General features: G+C 39.0%; 1 long non-coding RNA gene across 1 annotated transcript; it reads right to left on the reverse strand.

Annotated features, from left to right (window-relative positions):
• Nucleotides 1–296: 296 nt before the first annotated feature.
• On the reverse strand, nucleotides 297–26,194 carry LOC121955189. The gene is made up of 3 exons (XR_006106613.1): nucleotides 26,069–26,194; nucleotides 21,815–21,925; nucleotides 297–480 (listed from the first exon to the last, which is right to left on the reverse strand). It is a non-coding gene; the product is annotated as an uncharacterized LOC121955189 (long non-coding RNA).
• Between the last annotated feature and the right edge of the window lie 1,171 nt (nucleotides 26,195–27,365).

A 27,365-nucleotide genomic window follows, 5' to 3' on the forward strand; every position in this document is an offset into this window, starting at 1 on the left:
CTAAGATTTGTACTTAAGTATGGAGTAAATGTACTTAGTTACGTTCAGCACTGGTCAGCAGAGGGACCCACAGTAACTGAAATTACAGTAATCAAGGATCAATGCACCAAGTACATCAGTATCTCTTTAGCCCTGAAATAATCCAGTCATTATGATTACTCTAAAACCATGACTGAATTTGATTAAATGACATTTGTGTATTTTTTAAATGTTCCTAAAATGCAAAACATTGGTGAATCCTCAAAATCAATGGTCACTAACAAAATGAGAACAAATCCTGGATATGAGCACAAAAAAAGAGACATTTTATTTGTTTGTTATAATGTTTCTTGCATGCGGCCAAATGAGCATAAAGACCCAATCAGAAACAGCAAAACAGGAACATTTCAAGGATTTCTTGGTAAATTTAAGGTACAAGCTTAAATGCAGGTACAGGTTCCAGACAGGTAAAGGATGGCAATGAAGCTGCTGGGGAAGTGGCTGGAAGAGACAGAGAGGCAGAATAACAAAATTAAGGGAACCATTGTGATGCAAATAATAACACTTTATTAGACGAGAACCAAACACATGCCTAAGTAATGCATAACTAGTGCGTGACTCACAGTGATTTAATAACGCAAGCGTTAATTGAAGATGTAAATGCTCGTTGTTTAATGAATAATCGAGTTCACGTGGCTTGGTTGATGCTTAATGGACCATCAGCGAGTCACATTTAGTTCATACATGAATTTATATGCAAATAAATAAGCTGGAGCCAAATTACAACGTAGAAAAGAACATTTTAGACTCGTGTTTATAAGCAGAGTGAAAGCAGAACAGTAATATGAAGCTGTTTTTATCATGCAGCAACATGTGCAGAGGATTATTGCACCTGATTGTCATTCACATGTGACATAACAAAACACAGTATGAGATGTTTTATTTTAACAGATGATAATCATGTGCACGACTCTGAAATTTCTATTCCCTTCTGTGTAACTGGATTTGAGCTCATTTGGCGGCACATAAATACACTTATGAAGTAATGATGCAGTTATGATACATCCTGTATTAGTTTTTGCATCATGTGACATCTCTGCAGACGAAATATCAATATATCCCAGACCGTCCTAAAAAAGTTATATGTATATTACATATGTATATTACATTGTTGTGTATGAAAGTGTGAGCTCATTACAACAAACAACAACAAAAAATATGAATAAAGTTATGCATTTTTTAAAGGGTAAGTTCTCTATTGTTTTTTTTACTTGGGCCCTATTTTCCCATGTTTTTGTGTCCAATCGGAATAACAAATTTTGAAATTGAGTGCTGCATCCGGTAATGGCGAAACATTAATGTAACGACTCGAAACATGCTCACACCGTCAATATACGTCCACTAAAAGGACTTTTGTCACAGACAGGCTCAGGATGTTACTCTGACAAGTCTGAACACATTATTTTTTATTCTCTCTTGATCCTGCATAATTAAATTATTATTAATATTCTGTGTTTACTGCTTTTATTTTTTTAGTTGTCTTCACTTTTATTGTTTTTTTATTGTTTCTATCTCTTTTTAAGGTGCTATATATAAAGATGCTGTTATTATTAGTAATAGTATCAGTTGTAGTATTAGTAGTAGTAGTAGTAGTAGTAGTAGTAGTATTTTGTATTATGTTCCATCATCATTGGTTGTTTGACCCATTGAGAATTAATTCTTTTTAAAAAAAGAGAAATAAATGTAGCAGTTGTTTTTTTTTTCACTCAGCAGCAGATTCAGTTAATGAGGAATGATTCATTAAGCATCATGTCATAATCTGTCATTACCAAAGCCTCAAAAATCTATTTAACTTTTTAATTAGCGATTCATTAATTATCTGTTATTCCAAGATATTTTTAAAAAAATGTATTTCTGGTAACTCCTCTGAGTTTCTGTATTTTTAAGTGTCGCTGCTGATTGACCATGAATTAATTAACAAAATAAGATTGATCTGCTTCTTAAAGGGGTCTCGTATCGTGTACCGCATCAGTACAGTCTGACTCCACAACCATCTGTCATCCACCTCTATCCAAAAGCATCACCCAGCCTCTCTTTGACCGGCTGCCCTGCTGTACGGTGGGCCGGTCCGATGGGACACAATGGAGGTCGTATCTGGAAGGGGACAGTACATCAGCTGGACGCTAATCGGCTGACTCACCTTCACAATGCTCCCCTCTGGGATGGGCCAGAGGACTAGCGAAGGGGAAAGGCGGAGGGAAATCAGACTGTGAGCGATTAGGTTAATGAAAGAGGGAAATGGAGTGAAAGGACAGGAAAAGGTGGCCCTAAGGCAAATAAGTTTAGAGGAGAGCTGCACCAATTGCTCTGACAGCTTTAGAGCAAAGCATTGAGCCACTGATTGGCAGAGAAGAAATAAGAGCCAAGATCTACTGTCACCGGGTGAAAGAATTACTTTAAATGTCCTATTTTAGAAGCTCCCGTTTCTATCAACTGCTGGAAGGTCAATGAAAGCAGAGCTATCACACAAAAGTCCTCTTTTTACAGCTGTCTGGTTTTACTGACTAACTGTAACTTAACTGAAAATCCCCAATAAAGTCTCATTTTAGCTCCGCTTGGCAGATTTTTATGTAGAAGCCAAAACCCCGGAGAGGGGCTGCAGCACAGACTGGCATCCAATCAGGTGACGCTGAAACACCTCAGAGGATGATGATGATGTACATTATTAGTATTTATATATTCTTATAAGGAAGATGGCTGTGACCACCAGGTGGAAATGTGGAAATGTATATGCTCAGGTAAAAGTAGTATTCAGATCATTTGCCAGAGTAAAAGTATCAATACCAAAACATCAAAATACTCCATTACTAGTAAAAGTCACGCATCTTAGGTAACTTGAGGTAAAACTGTGACATTATTATCAGCAACACTTTAAATATCAAATGGCTCCTTAGATGGTTATACTGTATATTTCACCCTGTTTAGCTCATGTTAAAAAATGCTCTAGAAAGTAGAAAAGTGTCTGTAGCTTCAAACAATAATTAATGAGGCAAGTTGATACAGTACTCATGTACAATACTTGAGTAAATTTCCCCACATTGATCTATATGCAGAGGAAGTAATAAAATAAGCGTTAAAGGTGGAGTATGTAAGATTTAGAGGCATCAAGCAGTGAGGTTGCAGAAGTAAATAAAGTAGAAAAAAAAGTAGAAATAGAGTGACTGACACAAAAGCGCAAATAGCTCTTTATGGAGCCAGTAGGCAGGTTTCCATTAACCCTCAAATTGCACAACTTGAAACTGCAACTACAAAGTACGTCTACTGCAGACACATACATTTAGAAAAAATGTTTCTATGCTCCCACACGCTTTTATAGGTCACGTGATGCACAGAATGGCGGCGTTATTAGGCCATACTCCAGCATTTCAAATACATGCAACCGGTTCCGTTCTAGTACCATCCAGCCATCCGCCAGTGTATCATAACTACGCCACCGGTTCTTTCCGAGCGCGTTCTCATCTGAGGCTGTCCAGACGTGTTCTGGTTGGATGCAGAAGGTGGCTTTTTTGCGTCAAGCTAATACACCGAAAACACTATATCTTTACATATCAAATATTGGTTTAACGTTAAATTAATGCTCTGAATGAAACACTGTGCTACAAAAATGGCTGAAAAATATGAGTATATAATGATGTAAATAAAACTTCTTGGATTTTGCAGTTTTTTGCATGTTTTCGTCATGCTTCAGGATCACAGGGTGTTACACTCCTCAATATTCAAACAATTATTTCATGCTGCCTTTTGTAGCTGCAGACATTTTAGTCACAGGCACAGTCTTCTGTCCACTGCTCTGCACTTAATGTTGCAGCTGCAGCCAGCTTCAGAGCAGTATAATTAGCCTGTAATGCTTATTATAGCAGTAAACATTAATTGTAATCAACTGTTGTAAAAAAGAAAAAAAAGTCATATATGTTAGAATTTACAAATCCATTTCAGTCAGCGTCACATCATGTAACTCTGGCTTGCGTCTTTATCAGCAGCTTTCGTGATGCTGAATTTCAAGTAAATAAAGCTTCACACTTGCTTTCAGCAGCTTTTAAATTACATTTTTTGGACTAATGAGAAGTGACAGTGATGATTATTGAGATTTGCACCTTTGCATAAATGTGTGAGTTTTGCCCCAGGATATGCTCCTGGTTGTGTCTTTGAAATGTGCTGCACATGTTAACAAGTCTGTTTCCAGAAAATGCCTCTGTCAGGCACCGGAGAACAAAGCGCAGGAATTATGCAGCTGGAATTGGAGTGCTGCGGCGCTTTGTTAGACGCTAAGTAATGCTGAAACCAACAGCAGTCTGGTGCACTGAATTTGAAGTATTCCTAATACAAATCCTTCTGTTGTTCTACTACTAAGGAAGGAGACAAGGCAGAAGAGGGAAAATGGGAAATGATGACAATAATAACTTCAACAACTTCTTCACAAGCTTTTTACACTTTGCAAGCTCCGATTGTTTACTGAGCCCTGGGCCCCTTAGTTACTGTTGCTACATCTGTCAGGCTTTCTCACAAGGCACACACACAGTTTACTGTGACAATGGTGGCAGATTTACTGCTCCAAATTCTCAGTAATTTTTTTAACAATGGGTCCTTGCCTTCAGCCTGAGGTAGACTGAAGCAGGCTTTTTATTTCTACCCAGCAACAATCGATTCTGCTGTCGGTAATGACAACTTTTGAGAGATTTTATAAGCAGTAACTAGCTAGAAGCTTAAAGTATACTTGGGGCAGAGGTGGAGCAGGTGAACATCAGGTGCATCTAAAGTGAAAGTTTATCATTCAATTTTGTCTAAGAGTTTGCAATCACTCACCAACTGCTCCTCTCATCCATCGATGTTATCTGATCAAGTTAAGTCAAATCTATTTATAAAGCCCATTATCACAAATCACAATTTAACTCTGTTATTTTTTAACTCATTTTGGCCGATTGCTGATGCTGATAGTAATATATACACATAGTTTTCCACCTAATTGCAGAGAACATGAAGTCTCTCCTGTAATGGCATTCATATATTGATGATGGCCCACTAGTGGCAGATGCAGACATAAAAATACAATGCTTTTCAAAATGTACACATCCACTGTGCAAAAACATGAAAACCACTTTTGCGTGGTGTTTTACATGTAAAACATGCCATATTATTCTTATGTTACACATTTTAAACAAAACTGTAAACTTAATCCCAACTTAACTGACTTGGATGATGCTCTTCCTAAGACAAACCTAACAACAGCCAAAACCAGGGAAAATCTTACCTATTTAACCCATTAAAGACGCATCATTTAAGTGTAATTTATTGGCCTATCATATCAGCAGAAATGCTCATTTTGGGCCTATAGTGCTATTTCAATTTAAAGCCATAATCTGCCAATACTGATGACACGCTGATATTATCATGCACCTCTAAAAAAAAAAAACAAAACAAAAACAAAACATTGCCCGAGGGTTTTTTTTTTTAGTTTTTCATAGTCTTAACTAGGATCAATGGACCAATTAAATTTCAGTCACAATAATCTAAAATTGTGTGTTGGGCAAACACTTTGTGGACCGTGAAAACAAGATGTTTTTCTTATCTTGCTCTCGACAGCTTGTGAAAATGTTCTCTTACCTAAGAGATGACCAAAAATAAGAAAACATTATTGAATCCCAGAAAACAAATGTTTCTAACAAAATGAGAACATATTGTGGATACAAGCAAAAATAAGAGGAAATTTGTTCATATATTGCATCCTGCATGAGGTCCATTATCTCAAGTAATGTTTGCTGGGGTTGCTGGAGAATTCAAGTTCCCAAAATATAATAATGAGCACAGCAGAGATACACTAAACTCTGATAGCACTGTGGACCAGCTTCCACACAGAGGTAAAATAATAGCAAATCCAAAGCTTGTTAGGCTTGCCTTCCTTAATTAAGGTGTACTCAGGCTATGATTGTCCAATTGCTGCAAGAGGAGGGGTGTAGCAAGTGGTCAATTACACCTTTGGAACAGTTTTACTCCTCTTGTAATGTATTCACGTTGTCCAGTTGAAAACTTTGGCTAAAATGACCTCTCAGGCTGCCATCTGCTGATTATAAATTCTACACAGTTTGAACAACCGGCATTTTCTCTAATAACTATCATCAGTGTATCTCGAGTTGGGTGGCATTTCTATAATGGATTTCTTTCTTACTCCAAGTGAACCAAACTAGCTGGCTTTAACGGGGGTGAACAGCATGTGGTTGAACTCTGGTAATGTATTCAGAGCATTTATTATTTAGTTATGAAGCAGGTTTGCACTTCTACCAGCTGCACAAGCAAGCATTCGAAATTCTCTGTTTAAATTCTAGGAACCATGTGGCTTTTCGTTAAATAATAAAAAAAGACCCTGTTTCTTGCACAGCTTGTATATTTTTGATGTTGGGTAAAAGCTTCACTCTGGGCCTCAGAAAAGGACAATCTTGTTTGAATTCAGTGAGGGGTATATTTTATTGCCGGTCCTGTCACCTTTGCCGGAGCCTTAGAGCATGGTTGGGATTGGTCCTGTCACTGTGCTGGTGTTGGAGAGGCATTCATTTTGGTGATATACTCCCAGCACTGCTCCGTATGTGCCAATTTATCTCAAGGACCGACCCCTTCAGATTATACTGGGCTCCTCAGGACATCCAAGAATTCAGTGGTGAGAAGTAACAAAAACAAAACTAAAAGTCTACATTTTCCTCTCCGTGCTAATGTGTTCTGCAGAGAAACAAACAAAAAAAATGCCAGGAACAAGAGGAGCCATACCCAACAGATGCGCGTATTGATTTTAAGAAGACTCTTCCTCCAGAATGTGGAGCACGTTTAAGCACCTACAGGAACAAAACCTCTGAAATCCTCTCTCCACCCACCAACATCTTCCTTTTCTGCAACACACACACACAAAAGATAACTAAAGAAGCACCACTGAAATAAAGCCCAAAGGATCTCAAACCATCTGGACTGGAAAATGTGTACAAGCTGTAAACAAATAGCCAAGGAACAAACCTCAGAGTCTCCGCGAGCGCTCGTCAGATGCTTTAAAATTCACCTCACACTGCAGGGTTGACCTGCCCCCCCCCCCCCTCATATCTTTTTTCTCCACCAACCCCAACTCTGCAGCACTCAGAAATACTTTCCCCTGTTGTCCCGGAGACAGCAAAGTGTCTCAGCTATGGCCTTCTGATCTGTAAGAAAAGCTAAGGTGTTCACAACCCAAACAAAGTTCGTGGAGGTCGGTGCCAGAGGTTAAAGGTTACGGCTGGTGGAGAGAAGCTTGCTGCCTAAGGTCAGAGATGTTGAGTTTACATCCGCTGTAAGTCCTGTGGCATTTGTGCGAGTTGAAAGGAAGTGAAATATCTTTTTTCTTCAACACTGAGGCTGTTTGGACCTCATATTAACGTGTGTTTCAGTGATCTGGGATGTATTATATATGAACACACTCTCAGTGTTTGCATGTTCTGGACTCGGGACCAATTGTAAGCCCCTCATTGTATGCTCGGGTTGGTTGACTGTCTTTAAAATTTCAAACTTTTTTACTGGCATTCTCTTATTTATTTATATACTTATGTTATTCTGTGCCTACTTATGGCATATTTAGGTATGTACGTTGAAAACGGCTCTGCTCTCTGTTGCTTTTGCAGTGATTTCCACATAAGATCCCGATGCAAAAAGCTACCTTTCAAGCTGCTGGACATCGTCAGCGGAGATCGCGGTTGGACAGAACTATTTGTGGTGTTATTATACACCAGCCTGATGGCCAAACAGCACCTGCTGAGTAAGCATGATATGCAGATGGTAGGCATCAGTCGAGAGTGCAGCCGGGCCGAAACTGTCGTTGTATACCACGGTATTTAAAAACCCTACAGCTATGTTTTTCAATATCATCATAAATACAGGCATTTCTCTCTCTATTAAACTGATATGTAGTGCACAGCATGCACCAACAGAGCTCAGTCTCTGGTTTCTACTGGTGGAACAGGCAGCTGAGCTGAAAGAAGCCGCGACACCTTGTGGTGGAGGGATACCATGTGGTGCTTTTGCCTAAGCCTGACCATTTGTGCCAGCATGTGTGTATGTTGACGTCCGGGTGTTAATTGCCATGTGCATTTGTTGTCCAAACATAACCACGTGAAGTGAAATCAAACCATGTGCTTGTGTCGACATCATGTTAGCAGCATCCTGGAATGTAAATAGACACAGAAGGATACCTAAAGCGTAACATGTAGACGTGGAAGTCCACTTTAAAGTGGCAGTATATGAAAACTCGGGATGAGAACGTGTTGGATCGGATCATCCAAGACACATTTTAATACCAGGTCCAACCGGCTGAATTGAAATCAGAAAGATGATGGCAGAATTTGACAGTTTTCTCCCCTTTTTCCAACTCTTTCTCATTCCCTGTTTTTCTGCGTGCCCCTGGCTCCGCTGAGGGGCAACAAAGTGATCTTGTGCCACTCCACCCCCAGCAGCCTCTCATGCACCTTCACGAGAGTGTGAAATATAATTGGACACCTGCACCCAAGGAGCACCAAAAATAGCTTCCATGTTTACACCAGAGCTCGGAGGAGGGGGAGCGGTGCAGCCAGAGTATCACTGTTAGCCTTTGTTAGACTCAGGCTGTTTCACTGCTGTCGTGTGATTGCCCAGCCCCTCCGCAGCCCTGAAACACAAATCCATCCTAAGTTCCTGAAAGCAAAATGGAATTTCAAGTGCTTTTCTGTGTCTTTGTAAATTCTTGAGCTTGCACTAATGTAGACACAAATCGCTCAGACCAGACTACTTGCCCTGAATTCGGTCTAGTGCAGCTCATTCAGGAGGAATTTCCAGTACAATACAAGGATTAATTCCTTTAGAGGAAGAATAGTTTGCTCTTAAGTGAGAGAGCCAGCTATGGTACACTGCTTCCGCCCACTCGTTTGGTTTTTTTTCACCCCTTGTCCTCCTTCCTCCATTCTTGGTTTTAAATGATCCCTGGTTTCCCCCTTAGTGAACCGTGATTTCTGGTAATCTAACTTTATCCCAGCACTGTCAGCGGTAGAGGAAAAAGACTCTATCTTTCAAAAACTGAGGCGGTGTGTACTTAAAGCAGCAGAGCAAACGGGGGTTGCCGCGTCTGTCCACATGCCCCACTATTTACAGTTCTCTCCTGATCAATAGGCGCTCCAGGCAGTGAAAACCTCACTGAACCAGATCTACATCTCCACCTCTTACCCCAGGGACCCCGGGATGGATCTCAGCACACAATTAAAATTTCACACTCGACTGCATTTAACAGACTGTCAATATTAGGAAAATGAATAACAGCAAAGTTTGCAGTAAACACAAAGTTAAAGGGGACTAATAACTTGTAAAGTAACTGATACAGGAACAAGAATAACACAGAGAGGTGATTAGTGAAGACTAAGAGTCTGCAGCCGAGCCAGCGGCTCTGTGAGGCTGCACTTGAGAGAAGACACAAAAAAAGACGAAATCACACAAGTGCACAAGTTAAATTGGCGGATGGGATTTAACTGGAGTTGTACTTTGTATAATTCCATGTGATAAATTATTGATCGTTCGATACTGAAAAAAGTTTAACTTCACGTAACAGTGCTGACATGATGAGCCACTACAACACCTGGATATTTGTCAGGTTCGTCATGCAAACTATACAGTGCAAACCCACAGTCTGTGAAATAACGGATGGAGCCACCATGATTTCACTCATTGTTTCGTGGATGTCATTTTGAAGACCTAAATTCAGGATTGTTCTGTAGGGTTTGACCAATATCGTTTTTCAGGGCTGATACCGATTATTAGTAGTTAATGAGTCCAATAACTGATATACATTTACAATAAACATGAAAATCTTTTATACAATATTTAGAATTTGGAATATAACAAACACTAACGCAATACCTTCTTTAAATGCCTTCAGCAATTTTTTTAATCAAAACTGAAACATTTAATATCATATACAGCAAGTTAAAGCAACTTTTTTATATAAACTCAAGTGAAAATTTCAATAAAAAAAAGAAAAATAGCACTCTGAGGTTTTGCAAAATAAAAGTTTCCCCCATGCTGATGCTTTTTTTTTTTTTTTTTTGCACTTTTTAATTAATTAACTTTATCTGCGATCATTTAAATAAAAATAAAATACCCATACAGATGATGGGCAGAAAGCCAAATATTGGCCGCCATAATCTGAGGGCCAAAAATCTGTCAACGCCTGCTGCTCTGACTGTTGCTATCTTGATTTCTTGAAAACATAAGCGAACATATTCGAACTTGAGGGGTGAGCTAACTGCACCACTGACTGCAAGCTTGGTTAGCATGATGTAATTACAGCTTTATTAAATTTACTGATAATGCTAATTCGAATTTCTGGTGGTGAGAAACAGGCTTAAAACCAAGCCCCCAGCAACAGCGCCAGGTTTAGAGGCAAATTGTGCATAGTGGCCAAAAGTGAAAATACACCATCCAGGTCCATCACGTGATGCTATGCGGCCTAGAAAGACTTTTTAAACTCGAGACCTAAATGCTACAAAAAAGCGACAGCTACACTGTGAATCTGAGGTTATGCCACGTAGGTGAGACGCCAAGCTACAGTCCACTGTTTGAGACCAACAAGCAACAAAACCGGTTGTTTTTTGGCAAATCACTGCTGTGTTTCAAGCTGCTTTTCAGCTGTTTAACCCCCAAATGTAGGCATCTTGTAGTGACTATCGTAGCCTCCAAATGTGGCTTTTATTTTGCAGCCCATCACTGTTTTTCCATACAGTGGCATGATAAGCGTTTTTTTTGGTTTTTTTTACCGTATCATCATTGCAGTCTGGATTGTGCCCCCAAAACTGGGTATTTGTGGCCAAAACATGATCTTTTTGTAGTGGTTTTTGTAAACCTAACCACACATTGACCACAACGGTGTTGAAAGTTTAATCTGTGTAACAAATCTGTGGTTTGCAGAAGCATGATTGGCTGATTGGGTTGGTCTACAATGTTTACCCTCATCATGACACCACACGAAAAGTCAGTTGCCAAGAATGTATCCTCTGGGGACCATGAATGTAAAAAATTTCATATTAATCCATTCAAACAAACTGACAGACCTTTTCATAGAGTCACACTGCTGGCATGCCTAAAAGATCAATAAATCCCCAGAGTACCGCCATCACACGATAACTTTGGCTTAACAAATCTAATGTCAAGTTGTGTGCACTGAAGAAAATTTGTTCAACAGCTTGAATTCTGGGATAGTCTCTTCCTTGTTGTTTTTCTTCACCCAGCAGAAGGTTTAGTCCTCTGGGAGAAAAGCTGGCACAGGATGTCTGCTTTGTTCTCCACGAGACATGACAAAATGAAACCGCTGCAGCTGCAGTGAACTAAGTCGTGCCTTTCTGGCCAAAACAAAATGAATGCCATGTCATCCGGCGTGACACAATCCCTGCTTTTGAAGGCAGATTTTAAATCCATTTGACCAGCTTGATAAATATCATTTCACATAAAACACATGCCACAGAGTTAGCATTGCAGCACAGCTCCACAGCAGCCGTGACAGAAACAAACAAAATAAAACCAATTGAATTTCCTGAGTTGTCAGGCTTTTGTTGGGGTGAAAACTAGTTTGCAATGCTGTGGGGCGGATTTCGTCGAGGAATCGAAGAACCACAACCTGTTAAGCGGAACCAGGGATCAGAGGAACTTGTCAGACTTGGCAACGGTACATTTTTCAAATGATTTCCAGTCAACTCACATACAGATGAGGGCTCAGCCTGCCAGAGAAATATGTGAACACTAGAAAGGTATCACAAAACTTCACTATCTATCTATCTATCTATCTATCTATCTATCTATCTATCTATCTATCTATCTACCTATCTATCTGTCTATCTGTCTCTCTCTGTTTGTCTGTCTCTGATTGCTTTGGCACATGCAAAAATAGGAGATAATTGCTCGGCCTAACTTGTTGTCTTCACGCTGAGAGGTACTCTGTGCCTGTGCCCTGTCCTTCAAAGGACACTTGTGTGACATCAACACCAAGTGGTGTCCACTGATGAAGAAGAGAGGAGATGGAAATTATGGATTGGAGGTTTAGATACTGGCCCAATTTTAGCAGTTACATTCTTTAGACATTTTAGCAGGCTTTTTATTTCACTGCAGGAGCTGAAATACACATATTTTCTCTTTAAAAAGTGTTTTTTTTTTTAAAGCTGCTTTATATTCTTCTATTAACAATGGATCAAATGTGTAATGTGAAAGGATTTGCTTGTAGTGATTAACCTGAGAGTTATCACCTAACTACTGTTTGTCTCAGCTGGAGCCAAGGCAAACATAAAGCCTTTTTTTTTTTAGCATCTTTGAGTACACTGTTTTGGTTTTCTGGCTGGCAACTTTATTGTTGTCACATATCACTGTGACACTGACTTCTGTGTCTACATATTAAACTCCAGCTACTGATGTTCCGGGATGCTGCTACCATGCGGTCAACACATGCACATGGTGGGATTATACTGCATGTGGTTATGTTTAGGCAACCGACACCAGGATGTCAACAATCACACATGCTGGTACAGATGGTCAAGATTAGAAGAAGGAGGCACAAGGTGAAGTGTAGAAAAACATCACATTCAGACTGGAAGCGAACACCAGACTCCCACATGAAAGTCCAGGGTTTGTCAGATCCATCCTGACTCTCCCGCGCCTATAAGGACCCTTGTGCTCCTTATACAATGTTGTTTCTGGCAATGTTTCAACCTGACACTGTCCAGCAGCATATTATGCGGATGCAACAGGTACTGTCAGCCGCCTCCTCAAGTGACACCTACTGTCCGCATATCACGCTGCCTCGGCAGGTGCTGTCCTGCAGCAAATTATAACACGGACAATTGTTCTGTTTGATGTCACTCAGTGGCGTATCGTGCAGACATGAAAGGTGGCTTTTGGCATCAGGATCTCATGCCAAAATCACTGCAAAAGCGGTAGTATTTGACAACTTCGGAAAGAGAACGTGTTGTTTTTTGATTCAGCCTTTATCATTGTTGTTTCTTTAAGGTGAGACACTACAGCTGAATAGATTTTAACTTTTAAGAAAATGATATCATCATGAAACTTCCCCAGTTGACTGATTACAATAGGAGAATCTTTTTTTTGTAATATGAGTTTTCTGAAATGTTTTGTTTAAATGTGCAAATGGAGAACAATCTCATTAAAATTGCACTAATTTGCATACATAAAGCCAGGTTCAAATACCTTTTTCATGTAAGAGCTAAATGTTCTTACAGAGGGAATTTTGCATATCTCTTTTAATTACTCTATAAATCAGAAAAGACTGTCAACAGCCATAAAAAAAAATCCATTTTCATCATGTTTTTAGGAACAAAATGTTTCATAAATCAGGCTATGAATGGTAAATGAGCCAACGCCTCTGTAAAATCATCCACAATAGAGACAGGAATAAAAGCAGCAATTGTAATATGCAGACAAGGAAGTCCACTGACAAAGCGGCAACATGTGACGAGATGGGATGAGAACATGTGAGATTTCAGGCTCAGGGTTAGAAAAAACATATTTAGACAAAACTGAGAGCCTATATATGTACAGGGTATGTACAGGTAAAAAAGTAGATTTTGCCATGACACCACAGTTGACTAATTATGTTAAAAGAATAATTTTTGTACTTCAAGTGATGTTTCATTTTGTTGATATGTCTGAATCAAATGTTTTTACAGGGAGGGTGCTTTACAGATCTCTTTTCATCATTCCATAACTCAGAAAATACTGTCAACAGCCATTAAAAAAAGAAAATCAATTTTCACCATGTTTTTAGGAATAAAATGTTACATAAATCAGGCTATGAATGATAAATGACCCATCGCCTCCCTGAAATCATTCAGAATACATACAGAAATATAACTGGAAAGTTGGTGTATGTAAGTGAAGAGGAGATTTCAGGCTCAGAGTTAGAGAAAAACTCATTTTAAGAAAATGGCCTTTAAAGATATACTTTGTAATTTCATACATTTTAAGAAAAAAAGTAAGACCCTACAGACATATAGGGTAATTAAATTTTTTTTTTAAAAATAGATATCACCATGAAACCTCCACAGCTGATAACTTAAATTAAGAAAAGTATTTTTTGCATTACAAAATTTCTGACTTATTCTGTATTACATCATGTCACTTTGGTGACATGGCATCCACCCTCCCTAAAAATAATAACTGCAGGTTTACTTGGGAACATTACAGTGATGAAACTTCATAGCTCACATGTCCTTCACTTATTTATTAAGAAATGCACAATACTGACTCTACTTTCCTACCATTCAGTTGTCATCAAGTGACATTTTTTGCACACAGTCAGGCTGATGTGAAGAACAATCATCTCGCTTTCATCACTTTGGTTTGCAGCCTCACTTGTGTTCATGCTGACTCAAAGAGTGCACACTGAAAACTCCATCCAGGCTCTGTGTCATCTTGTTTGACCTACTTTTGTTTAAAGGTCACGTGACTTCACTGTACTGCCAAATGAGTCACCCCTTCTGTCCGAGCAGGCTCTCTCAAACACAAAATTAAAGGAAAACAATCCCCACAATTAGGGCCAAATTGAATTTCAGACCACTTGATGCAGTGCTCCAACCAGGGCATCTGAAGCCGCTCTAAATTATAATTTTCGAGCCCATATTAAATGGCGTGACCGCTCATAAGAGCAGCGAGATAAGGGAGCAGTGGGGGTGGATCTTCGTGGCATCGTGTAATCAGGACGTGGCGATGAAGAAAAGGTCATTTGTGCTAATGCAACATTTTTTATTCTATGAGAGAGACGTCAGCGCTGATAGATGATCCAAAGGTCACCCGTGTCATCACGCCCATTCTCTCCTGTGGGGTGATGCAAAACAGATCTGATGACTGCTCTCCACGCTCCGCACTCCATCAGAGAACAAGAGAGCGAACAGCTCATCTGGTGGGCGGATAAGGGCCTGGGTGGGGCTCGCTTGCTCACATGATGAACAACCTTGCTTGCAACCTCACTCAGAGCGTTAACTCACGGGCTGAGACGGCAGACGAGTCGAGGGAATCCGGCGAGTTTAAGCTTCAGTGATTTCCTCGCTGACATGGAAGACATACGGGCGCAGATTTATGCTCTTTTGATCTGTATCAGCAACTTTAACAGTAATGAAAAGCCTCACACACCGAGACGCTGGATAAACACACAAGTCATACAGAGCAAATGAATCACCTACTTGATATGCGCAGGAGCAATAATCATTATCTAGCTACCTCATAAGCATTATACTCATAGCCTACCAGTAAACAAAGCTTATGAAATCACTTTTTGTCAATTAGCTCTTTGAGAAATGATCCATGGAAGAAGAAACGTGACGGACGTGATGTGGGAAAATGAGGAGTGGCACTGTCTTTATCCTTATGCCTTACAGAGTCATTGCTAAATCACTTAGGTAACTATACATTGAGAGCATAAAGGCATGACAAACGGAGCGCTCTGCTAACAAACGCTGGAGGAAATATTTACTCACAGAAGCCGAATTAGACGTCTCATTTGAATCGGCCCGCTAGAATCAACAACATTAGAATAAATGTGAGTTTCTTTCCGTCTCGCTTAAAGAAAAGTGCTCTCCAACTCTGAGAAACTTTCTGTTCTGCAGAAGCGGGTCATGCTGTACCCATGAGAAAACTTCATGTAAAACCATTCCCCCAGAGGTAATCCATCTTATATATGAGACAATATTACAATAGAGAAATATAAGAGTTGTGATACAGGGTGACACTCATTGTCATCGTAATTGAATTAGGCAGAAAATCAGCAGATGTTCAGAATCTCTTCATCCATTGTTTAATTACCTGGAAGGATAAAACAATGAGGCAGTACGCTTTGTGAAAGTGCTCTGGATCTGTCCTGCATTAGCAATGCAGAGCTCAATACTGCAGTACAGCAGAAGTAATCCCCTTAGAGACGAAGCAAAAGTGCAGCAACAGCGCAGTGCACATGTGGAAAAGGTGACCACAGTACTGTTTAGGCAGCGTTCGACTCCCCTTTGTACGTCTATCCAGTGGCCACAATTCAAACAAGATCTGATGCCTTCCTCCCATGATGTGCGCTCTTATCACACGACACAGATGTCTGAGCGGATGCCAGCGGGCTCAGGTCTGTGATGAGAACTCCTAGTTATGCGCGGTGGCACCCGGTGTGAGCACCCGCTTCCGAAGGGCAGACAGATAAATTATTCAGCCTGAAGTTTTGCATCAACACGGCTCAGATGGCAGCACATGAGAGGGATTCATTTATGCAGCATCCATGGGAGGACAAGGAGATGTCTCGAAGCCATGCGTTGAGTGAGAGGTGCTTAAATGTATGCGGAGAAATCTCTGCCCATAAATCAGGGTTTGCACTGTCATGGAAAATCCAGAAAAATCAAGGGATTTCACAGTCTCTATTTCCAGGCCTGGGGAAGTCATGGAATCTGTAAAATCCGAGAAAATTTTGAAAAATTTCTGGGATTTTGTTGTGTTTAATGAAATTAATCAACGTATCGTCATATGAGAGTTTGAATTACATTTAATAAATTAGTTCCACATGAGTGGCGTCGTCACTTTCCTTATTTGACAAATTCATGTGGGTTTGGTTTTAAGCACCTAAAGTTATGTATGTTAGGAAAAAGTTCAAATAGTGCGCATATCCAAAAGCAGTTCAGAGTAGGTGCTGGGCAGAATGAAAATTGATGCAAAAATATAACATCTGTGCACTAGATAATGCTCCCATTAACATTTATTACCTGCACACTTGTGATGTTTCGGGCCCAGGCCCTTCTTCATGGAAAGTCCTGTGTTTGTTTGACCCGTCCATCCTACCCCCTTTAGTAGAGTTTAAGTTTTTACTTCCTTCGTTTCTCCCGTCAGCACATTGGTTGCAGGATTGCAGCCTTTCCCAATTTTGCAGCTTAGATACAAATTCTGATCAAATACTTTGAGGTCATAAATCCCAAACTTTCCATAGTTATGCTTTGCCCTACAACTGCTTTTAAATTGCATTGCGTTTTTGAGATGGAGCTATGTTCATGTTTTACATTGTGAAAGGTTAGCCTATAGAAATTTCATTATGGTTCCTTGATAAGTCATGGAAAAGTTTTTGGTCCATGAAAAAGTGTGGGAAACGTGCATAATGTAAGAAATGCTAATTGGCAAAGTTACTTTAGACGCTGATGTCTTCTTCAGATGCAGGTGATAAAGAAAACAACAAAGCCTCATGGACTGCTTCTACTCATATTGTTGACTAGATTTATTTTTTTCAGATGATTTTGATCTTGTGTGAAAACTTTTGAATCTTATTTCAAAACAATAACTTATACAATAGCTTATTAAGTTGGAAAAAGATGAGGCAGCAAAGAGTATCCCGGCTAATGAATTGAATAAAACTGCAGCTGTGTGGCTCTTTTAGTTCTGTTATTGAAAAAAATAATTGCTAATGCTTTTTATTCTTGAAAGCAATCAACTTTAATCATCTCAGTGGAAATAAATTAGTTCAAGCACAACATGTGTTGGTGGCAAAATATGTTAGGAGCGCTTCTTAATTTCTAATGTGTCAACACCAGAATTCATATAAAACCTATTTAACTGGGAGGGCTGAGATCATGTGACATATGCACTGACAGGAGTAAAGAAGGAAGTGGTATAAAGAGCAAAAGTTTGTGTTAATAAGCAGATTGGGGTCAGATATGGGTCAAACAACTCAGAATTTCCCCCTTGGAGACTGGCGTTTGTGTCCTGTGTGAAACAAAGTGACCTCAGAGTAATTTTAAGGTACTTCGTCACTATGTTTCTTTTTCCAAACCTGGGCTCCGTAATTTAAATTGCCTCAACTGAACCTACGTAACTTTATGTGAAGTCTGTACGTTTTTCTTTAGTATGTAATGTGATAATGCCCAACCATGTTTCTTTTATTAAAACCAACCAATGTAACTTTACTTTTCAAAACTGAACCTTTGTAAATTTACTTGAAGAGCATAAAGTAACGTAACGTGACAACAGGCACAGTTTCTTTCCCAACACCTAACCGACCTAACTTAACGTGAAGTGCACAACTTCATGTAACATAACATGAAAACAGCAAAATATATCTCTTTTCCTAGCCTAACCTACAAGACCTTACTTACAAACCTGCGTAACTTTACATGAATTAAGCAACTTTATGTTAGGTATGTAAGGTGACAACGGTTAAGTCTTTTTCTTTTCCTAGACCTAACCTACGTAACTTCACTTACATATACCTAACCTGTGTAACTTTACCTTAAGTGCTTAACTTTACTTTACATTACAATGCACAACTATGTTGGCACAGACCTGAGCCTAACTTTTCTTAAACCTGACCCTATCTAACGTTACTTGCCTAAATCTGAATGAGGTAACTTTATGGTAACTACGCATTTTTTTGGTTACGGACATAATTTTATGTACTGTACGTAATGGGACGACAATCAACAATGTTTCTTTTCCCAAACTTATCCTATGTAACTTTACTCACCAAAACATTTTCTGCATATCTTTACATTAAGTAAGTAACTTTATGTTTAGCACATAACGTGATAATGCCTAACCGTGTCTTTTCCTAATCTATCTCACTTTATAAACTATCCCACATAACTTTCCTTGCCTAAACCTACCCTAAGTAACTTTATGGTTAGTGCTTAATTTTACATTAAATGCATAACTTTATGCCATGTATGTAACATGATGACACCCAGCCATGTTTCTGAACCTTTGCAGCTTAACTGGCCTAAATCTATCCTGTGTCACTTTAAGTACATAACTTTACATTCATTATGTAATATTATGATGCCAAACCATGTTTCTTTTCCTAAAAATGTCCTATCTAACGTAACTCACCTTAATCTAACCTCAGTAACCTAATGATAAGTGCATGATTTTACATCCAGTACACAGCTCTATGTACGCACATACATTTACCTTAAGTACGTAATGTTACAACATCATACGAAACCATTGTATTTGGTTTTTCATAAGATATCATTCAAACGGTTCCATGAGGATACGTTGCATCTCCTGTTTGCCTGAATGACTTTGACAATGCTGGCATAACTGAACAGACATTGTTTGACTGACATGGGGAGGCCTGTCAGAGGAGCGTTAGCAGTCCATTAGCATTCCATGACATTTTCCGTTCTGAAAGCCGTGGCGCCCTGTAAACAAAGTGCTGTTGCGGTGCATGGCAAGGAGAAAAGGGAATCGAATGTAATGTAAAACGGCATTGTTCAGTGGTTGAGATACCAGGTGCGCATTTTAATGCGGCTCCACAGGGCAACCTCTGGCTGGCTGAAACAGAGGAGGGAGACGATAAGGGAGTGGACGAATGGGACATGCAGCAGGGTAATTGAAAGTGCTTGGGATTTTAAAGGCCAAATGCGACCAGGGGTTATCAGCCACAGAAACAATCTGAATTTTTTATGGGAGTAACTTATTATCCAGACAAAAAGGAGGTTTGTCACGCTTCACAGAGGGCTCGCCGGATAAAACAAGATCATAAAGGCCACAAGCTAACTTTAGACAGCTTTTAAAGCACTGTAAAATTACTTTTAGCACCTGTGTGCAGGAACAACGTTTGGATTGTGTACTCAACACCCTTTTGAATAAATGTGTTCCAGTTTCAAACAGCTGATGTCTTCACAGTAATTGTCTGTGTAATAGAACAAACTCCATAATGAGGTGTTGGTGTTTTTAAATGTTTCTAAATCCGCACGTGCTAAAGAGATCACCACAATATCAGAGCAGGGGCTTACATCATCACTGCTGTTACCATGCAGACTAAAACACAGCCCCTCCAGGTTGTTGTGATTGCAACAATCAACGCAAATTCATTAAATCCCTGTAAATTCTACAATTTTGTCAAATCAATGCAACTATTCAACAAATTTAACCAATCATCAGTTTCCCAGGAGTCACCAAACTCCATTTCTAGTTTCTGGATGTGAAGATTGCATTCATGTTTAACAAGAATGTCTTTCATTTACCAACAAAAAATATTGCTAAAACTGTGCAAGGAAATTCCCTGATGTTCTGCATGAAAGCAGGGGTTCACTGTCTTTTTTTTAACCATGTGCAACACTGTAATGGAGCACAAATCAAAGTCATCGACCAACAAACACTTTTCTATCACAAAACACACCTGGAGCATGGATGAAGCACGTGGACAACATACAAGACAAATCATCATGACTAAGGCTGCTGCATCCAGCTCTATTGAAAGAACTGAAAGAACAACACGCTCTCATTCTCAGTCGCCAAATACTGACAAATTTGAATCCCCCTTTTACCTCTCACTGTGGCCATTGTGACCATTCAGGGCTGATATCACGTGCCACAGTTAGTGGTAGTAGTATGTACTATAAATCACAAAGTGAGAAAGGGATGCTTTCCTGCTTACGTGACAAACTGTGTGTATGTGATAAAGAAAACAGTTTAGGAATAAAATGTTTTAAATAAAATGTAAAAATGTTGTGAAGCTTTATTCAGCCTTTAAGGGTGAGGTTACAGTATGGTGTTGTTCTTACTGAACAAGTTGTCTTCATTTTAATCAGTAATATAAACAACAAAAAATAAACAAAAAAATGCAATTATTTTTCAAATTTTCTCCTGCTTCTGCACTTTCATTTCAAAAGATGTCTAAAAACATTAAAACATGCATTGCAGGTTTTTTTTAAAAAAAATAAAAAAACAAAAAAAGCTTGTGAAATCCTGGAGGGACTGAAGACAAACCTGAAGAAACAGGTGAGAGCTGCGGATTATGACACCGTGTCTGACTGCTTGCCATCAAAGATCTACGAATTTAACAACAGCACCAACGAGAAAAGACACGAAACTACTGTAGAAGCTAAAATAGTGCTGTGATAACTAAATGTTTTGTCATGTGAGGACGATGCTAAAAGTCATGTGCGCCTCACGCATCCTATACACAAACACACATCCATAGCATTTTCTAAATCAGTGGGCAGCGGGAAAGCCCTGAGGCTAAAGGAAGACTGATGACAAAATCTGCATCTCATGAAAAAATAACAATCTCCCACTGCTCCCTCGGGGTACGGGGCTGAAAAACAACACAACTGGCAGATTCCTCCAGTCCCAGAAAAAAAAACACTTCGCTTTCGGGAGTATGGACACAGGCCTTGGGGAAAGCTGACTGTATGGTGGAGACCGTCTATTAGCCCCTACAGCAAGCCCTGGATTTGTGCAGGAAGCCAAAACTGTGTGAACACATCATCCTGACGCGCACTACTGTATGCGTCAGTGTTGAATAAACAGCAAATTTAAGCCTGGTGTTTAAATAAGCTTTCAAAATGGGTAAAATATCTTCATCGCTAAGTAATACTTCAACACTTCGGGAGATGCAGAAGCATGCTTATTCGCTTTCTTGCTACGAGTTACATCAGAGAATCAACATCAATCGCGTAGTGTGTGAAAAGCCAGAAGACGATTCGCTTAGTGAAACATTAGAAGCAGGAGGAAACATCGCCAACCAGAAACGGCTAAAAAATACCTACAACCATAGACTGTATGAAATAATCTGACATAGCCGATGTGATGTCACCCATTGTTTTGAAGCTTCAAGTTTGACATTTTGGTCGTCGCCATCCTAGTTTTTATGGTCAGAAGTGACCATATTAGAATGAAATGAAGCCGTGCATTTGCAGTGGCGACTTTTCAACCACGAGGTAGCCACCAGAGCCGGCCCCTGACCTCCCCGGGCCCTAACAAAACATCTAAAAAGAGGCCCTCCTACCTGATCTGAGTAGTTCTGGGTCTCTGGCGGGATGCGGATCAACGGGGTCTTTGCCTGTATAGGATGATGATCCAGCAACTCCTCTGAAGGACCCAGGCATGCACCAGGCACCTGTAAATTATAGATACAGGACTTTTATTCATTTGATCAGCTGCATCAGGCCCATTAAAATGTTCTTAAAAATGTCCCGTAATACATTTTCAAATAGGGACTGACAGATTATCAGCCTGGCTGATTATCGGGCAGATATCTGGCATTTTGCTGATTATCTGTATCGGCATTTTATTTAATTGTCGCAATAAAATTAATACATTTTTAGCAAAGTAAAGAAGGTGTCAGCATAGGAGGAAGCAGGGGCCCATGAATGACGGCAGTGTCCTTGCCGCAGCAGCCTCGGGTTCGACTCCCGCTCGAGGCCCTTTGCTGCATGTCGACCCCTCTCTCTCTCTCCTTTCATGCTATTGAACTATCCTATCTAATAAAGGCTAAACTTCCCAAAAATAATCTTTAAAAATAAAAAAAAAAAAAATTAACATGACGTTAAACATTTGCAGAAGGCTTTAAACAAAGTTTTGTGTTGGAGTTTGTTACATTCCTAATTCTAAATTTTGACATAAAAGATTTTTATTTTTATTGTAAATGCATACTGGTTCCCAAAATTTGTTATCGGTTTCATTAACTACTAATAATCTGAATCGGTATTGGCCCTGAAAAACAAATATCGGGCGATTTTATTAGAAATAAATAAAAAATAAAAAAATTATTAAAGCATTGTAACCAATCATGGAATATAACTAACTGCATTTATGTCAAACCCTGTAATTAAGTACAAATCTGAGAAACTTGAACAATACTTCAGTATTTCTATTTTATCCAACTTTATGATTCTACTCCACAGCATCCCCAGACAAATATTGTACCTCTACTCATTATTTGACAGCTTTAGTTAGTAGGTCCTGTTCAGATTACACGTTTTATGGAAAGATTCTTAAACTAAACAAATTATTTCAAATTCTCTTGGATTAGCTGAAAATACATTGTCACAACATTATAAAAGGTGAAAACTTGTTTTTAGAGACACATTTCACAGCACACATTACAGAAATATGAGGATCTTGTTTGACATGATGCATTACAGTCATAAAAAAGGCTTTTTTAAATGAGCTCAACCTCAAACATCTGCAGCAGTAAAATGAAGCGCATAAATATTATTAACCCCAAAACATCAGATACAACATAGTAAAACTGAAAAGAGCCACTTTACTGCACAATGACTTCTTTCACCTTGGGTACTTCAAGTATTTTTTGATGATAATTCATACTTTTACTGGGGAATTTTTTGAATGCAGGACTTTTATTTGTAGTAAAAATGAAACAGTTTTTTCCCAGAGTGGAATTAGTTAGCTGCTTTAACATGAGGAGCTAAATGATGTAAATATTTTTCCGCCTGAATAAAGCAGCCTGATGAACCACTACACTGTCTGAGCTGAGTCCACAGAAATTACTGCTGAAAAGCGAGTGTTTTTGAAATTTTTTTCATGCATGCACACGTTTATGCACGCTGCCTCACATGCCTCTTATCATCTTTTCAAGCTTAATTTACACACATACTGTCACCTGCTGTCCTTTATCAAACAGAATAAATGGTTATATTTCAGGACACACAAGCACTTTGTAACGCCTGTTTAGAAAAGTGTTTTATAAATGAAGTCGTCGTCATTATTATTATTATTATTACTATTACTGGTAACTGCTTATATCACAGTGGGAAAAGGACAACACCAGGTTGCCTGACTGCTGTTCCTGTAATTCACTCTCATGTTGTTGGGTTTTTTTCTCGTCTCGTGACCAGAAGGACAGCGATACTTCATACTCTCATCTCTAATCTGTAAACACTGACACACACTTTGACAGGAGGGGAAGGTGGGGCCCTTGTTCGCCTCACGGGGGCCCCACGCAGCTTATATAGTGTGCATAAAGGGAGGGCCGGCTCTTGTAGCCACGCAAGCACAGGTTCCCAAAATCTGCCATGCCAAGGTCGCCGAAACTGCATCAGCCTCTAGCGGGGACCCCCTGCTGCAAATTTTTTCTTATTACATGTACATTATAATGGCAAATATCAAAAATAAAACTGAGCTTCTTTATATTTCTTTTTAAAATAATAATCAATCTTTCCTCTGTTAAAAACATTTCTTGTCATTTTATTCGATAGTAGTATTAACAGTAAACCTATTTTCTTTTAGATTTTTTTTCTTTTGTTTGGCCTTTTTATTCATTCAACATTCAGTGTCTTCTGTTATAAACATTCGGTCATTTCTGTCTTAACAATATTCAATATTCAGTAATATTAACAGTAATCAGTTTTAGAAGTATTTTTCTCTTTTGTTATTCATTCAATTGTTTTTTTAATTAAAAGACTGGCATCAAAGCACACTGATTTGTGCAGTATATGCAGTGATTAATAAAATCTAAAAATACATATATTAAAAAATCATTGTCACAAATAATGTTTTTAGTTCATTTTTTTTTTTAAATAATCCCAATTTTTCCCTTAAAGTTTCTGTGCATTCCCTTTTTGACCCACGGATAATCCCTTCCTACCCAACACTTCTTAACCACACCTGTTAAATGTTGTTGTTGTTGTTTTTTTTAATCTATACATAAAAAGCAATGTGAAATCAACAATTTGTCAACTGTCTTGGCAATCAGCATCTGGGTACAGTGACCTAATGGATGGGAAAAGAGAAATAGATAAAGCAAATTACTTCTCCCAAAAAGATTTTTTTAATGATTCTTATTATTATTAAAGTATGGATTCAACATATGAGATAAAATGTGTTTTTCCATTATTTCTTTGTAAAGAGCCAGGCCCTCTCTTTCTCTCTCTCAAGCCAGTCAGGGCAGATGGCCGCACACCTAGAGCCTGGTTCTGTTTGCGGATTCTGCCTTGTAAAAGGAGTTTTTTGGAGTTTTTCCTCACCACTGTTGCCAAATGCTTGTTCATGGGGATTTGTTTGGTCTCTGTAAATTACAGGGTTTGGTGCCCGACCAGCTTTATATAAAAAGTGTCCAGAGATAACTTTTGTTATGATTTTGACATTAGTAAATCCACACTGTCCTAAAAAAAAAAGCTTGATATTAAAAAATAAATAAATCAGAAGACTCATCATACACTCATTTCTGTACTTCAAATATGAGGCTATACAGACAAATTTAACCCCGTACAGCAGTGATACTCAACTTACAGCCCCCAGGCCAAATCTGCTTCTAAACCGGGTGCTGAGTGGTCCCCCCAGCCATTTTCTAATTCACAAAAAAATTTAAATGATGCACACTGGGAAATGATTAGGTACTTCTAGTATATACATAAGGTACAAGGAGTTCATACAACACAATCAAAATGGAGCTTGTTTATCAAAAAAGTGCCTATGGAGGATCCCCTGCAGCTCCCAACAGAGATCCTGCCCCTTAAATGTCATAAAATCCTAAAAATGTCTTCAAATCCTAAAAATGTCTTCAAATCCTAAAAATGTCCAAAAATCCCAGAATTGTCTACAATCCTAGAAATGTCTTAATCATAAACAACCTAAAATTCTAAACATGTCCTTAAATCCTGGAAATGTCAAAAAGCCTAGTAACATCCTAAAATCCTAGAAATGTCCTAAAATCCAATAAATGTCAAAAATCCTAATGACAATCTAAAATCCAGAAGTCCATAAATTACAAAAAGTCCTAAAATTTTAAAAATGTCCTAAAATCCCAGAAGCATCCTTAGATCCTCGAAGTAATAAAATCCAAAAAAATGTAATAAAATCCCCAAATAAATGTAATAAAATCCCAAAAATGTCGTACAATCACAGAAATGTCATATATCCTAATAAGATCCTAAAATTCTATAAAAGTAGTCAAAATAAAAATCTAGAAATGCCCTGAAATTCCAAAAACACTCTTAAATCCTAGAAAAGGCATAAAATCTGAAGAATGTCCTAGAAATGTCAAAAACTCATAAAAATGTCCTAAAATCCCAGAAACATGCTAAAATAAATCTAACGAATCACAACACACTCATTTCTGTACTGCAAACATGACGCTACAGAGCCAGAAGAAAAACAAGATAACAGCAGGTGAGCCTTTAAGGAGCGCCAGGTGAGACACCTGTAGCTTAGCTTAGCTTAGCACGAAGTATTAGCTCTGCATCTAAAGGTTTTTCCACATTTTCACGATCAAAAGGTGCCTACATTCAGTGTTACTCACCAAACTGCAGCGCGCACGTGTCCAATAAAGTCCAACAAACACGCTGAAGGCATTTCCTCTCGCAAAAAAACACCCGCGAAGCTAAATTTTCCCGAAAAGTTTGACAGCTGCTGTTTACGTCCGTGCCTCACGAGCTGCGCTCTTCTTCTTCGTCGCTGCATTTGTTGGCACATTAGTGTGTTTGTTGACACGTCACCGCCACCTGTCGATCAGCGGAACAAACACAGTGTTAAAAAAACATAAACAGAGAAGATTTACATCTAAAACATGAATTGGTATGTTTTTTTAATTTCTTACTGATGTGACTGCTCTGTAATGATTAAATGCGACTTTTTGCTAACTCACTTTGCTAGCTTACATTAGCTAGTACTTTACAATATGCACCTCATCACTTCACTATTTGTGATATTTAAATTTGAATAAAATGGCAGTGAGAAGTGTACACTTTACTGGATTACCGGATGGACAAAGGCATCTTAAACCGGGCAAACAGCAGCAGCTAACCCGGACATCCGATTAGCACGGCTAACAGGCTAACACACAGGTGATCGGTAACTAGGGCAACCGTCTAACTCCGTCCATCTCCACGTGCTGCTGTCTCCATAACGTTATGACGTCAGTGTTTAATACTGTTCATCTCCCAGGCAGCTGCAGGGTCCACCGCAGCGACGGAGGAAGTGAAAATCTCCAGCTGTGACCTTAAAGACAAAGTTCAAAACAAAAACATAAAAATAACACTAAAAAACTACAGATGGCAAATTCCACACCAGAGAAATGTTTCCAAATGTTTCGTCACTTCCGGCTTCCACACGTAGCTCGAGGCGTGTTTTGAAACATCACGTGATCGGTACCAAACCGGATAATTGATCCATGAACCCGATAGATTCATGTACCAAACCTGATCATAGATCAATGAACCTGATAGATCCATGTACCAAACCTGATCATTGATCCATGAACCCAATAGATCCATGTACCAAACCTGATCATAGATCAATGAACCTGAAGATCCATGTACCAAAACTGATCATAGATCAATGAACCCGATAGATCCATGTACCAAACCTGATCATAGATCAATGAACCCGATAGATCCATGTACCAAACCTGATCATAGATCAATGAATCTGATAGATTCATGTACCAAACCTGATCATTGATCCATGAACCTGATAGATTCATGTATCAAACCTGATCATAGATCAATGAACCTATAGATCCATGTACCAAACCTGATCATTGATCCATGAACCTGATAGATCAATGTACCAAACCTGATCACAGATCAATGAACCTG

Source organism: Plectropomus leopardus, chromosome 16 (genome assembly GCF_008729295.1).
Source record: "Plectropomus leopardus isolate mb chromosome 16, YSFRI_Pleo_2.0, whole genome shotgun sequence".
In the NCBI taxonomy this organism is placed as follows: domain Eukaryota; kingdom Metazoa; phylum Chordata; class Actinopteri; order Perciformes; family Serranidae; genus Plectropomus; species Plectropomus leopardus.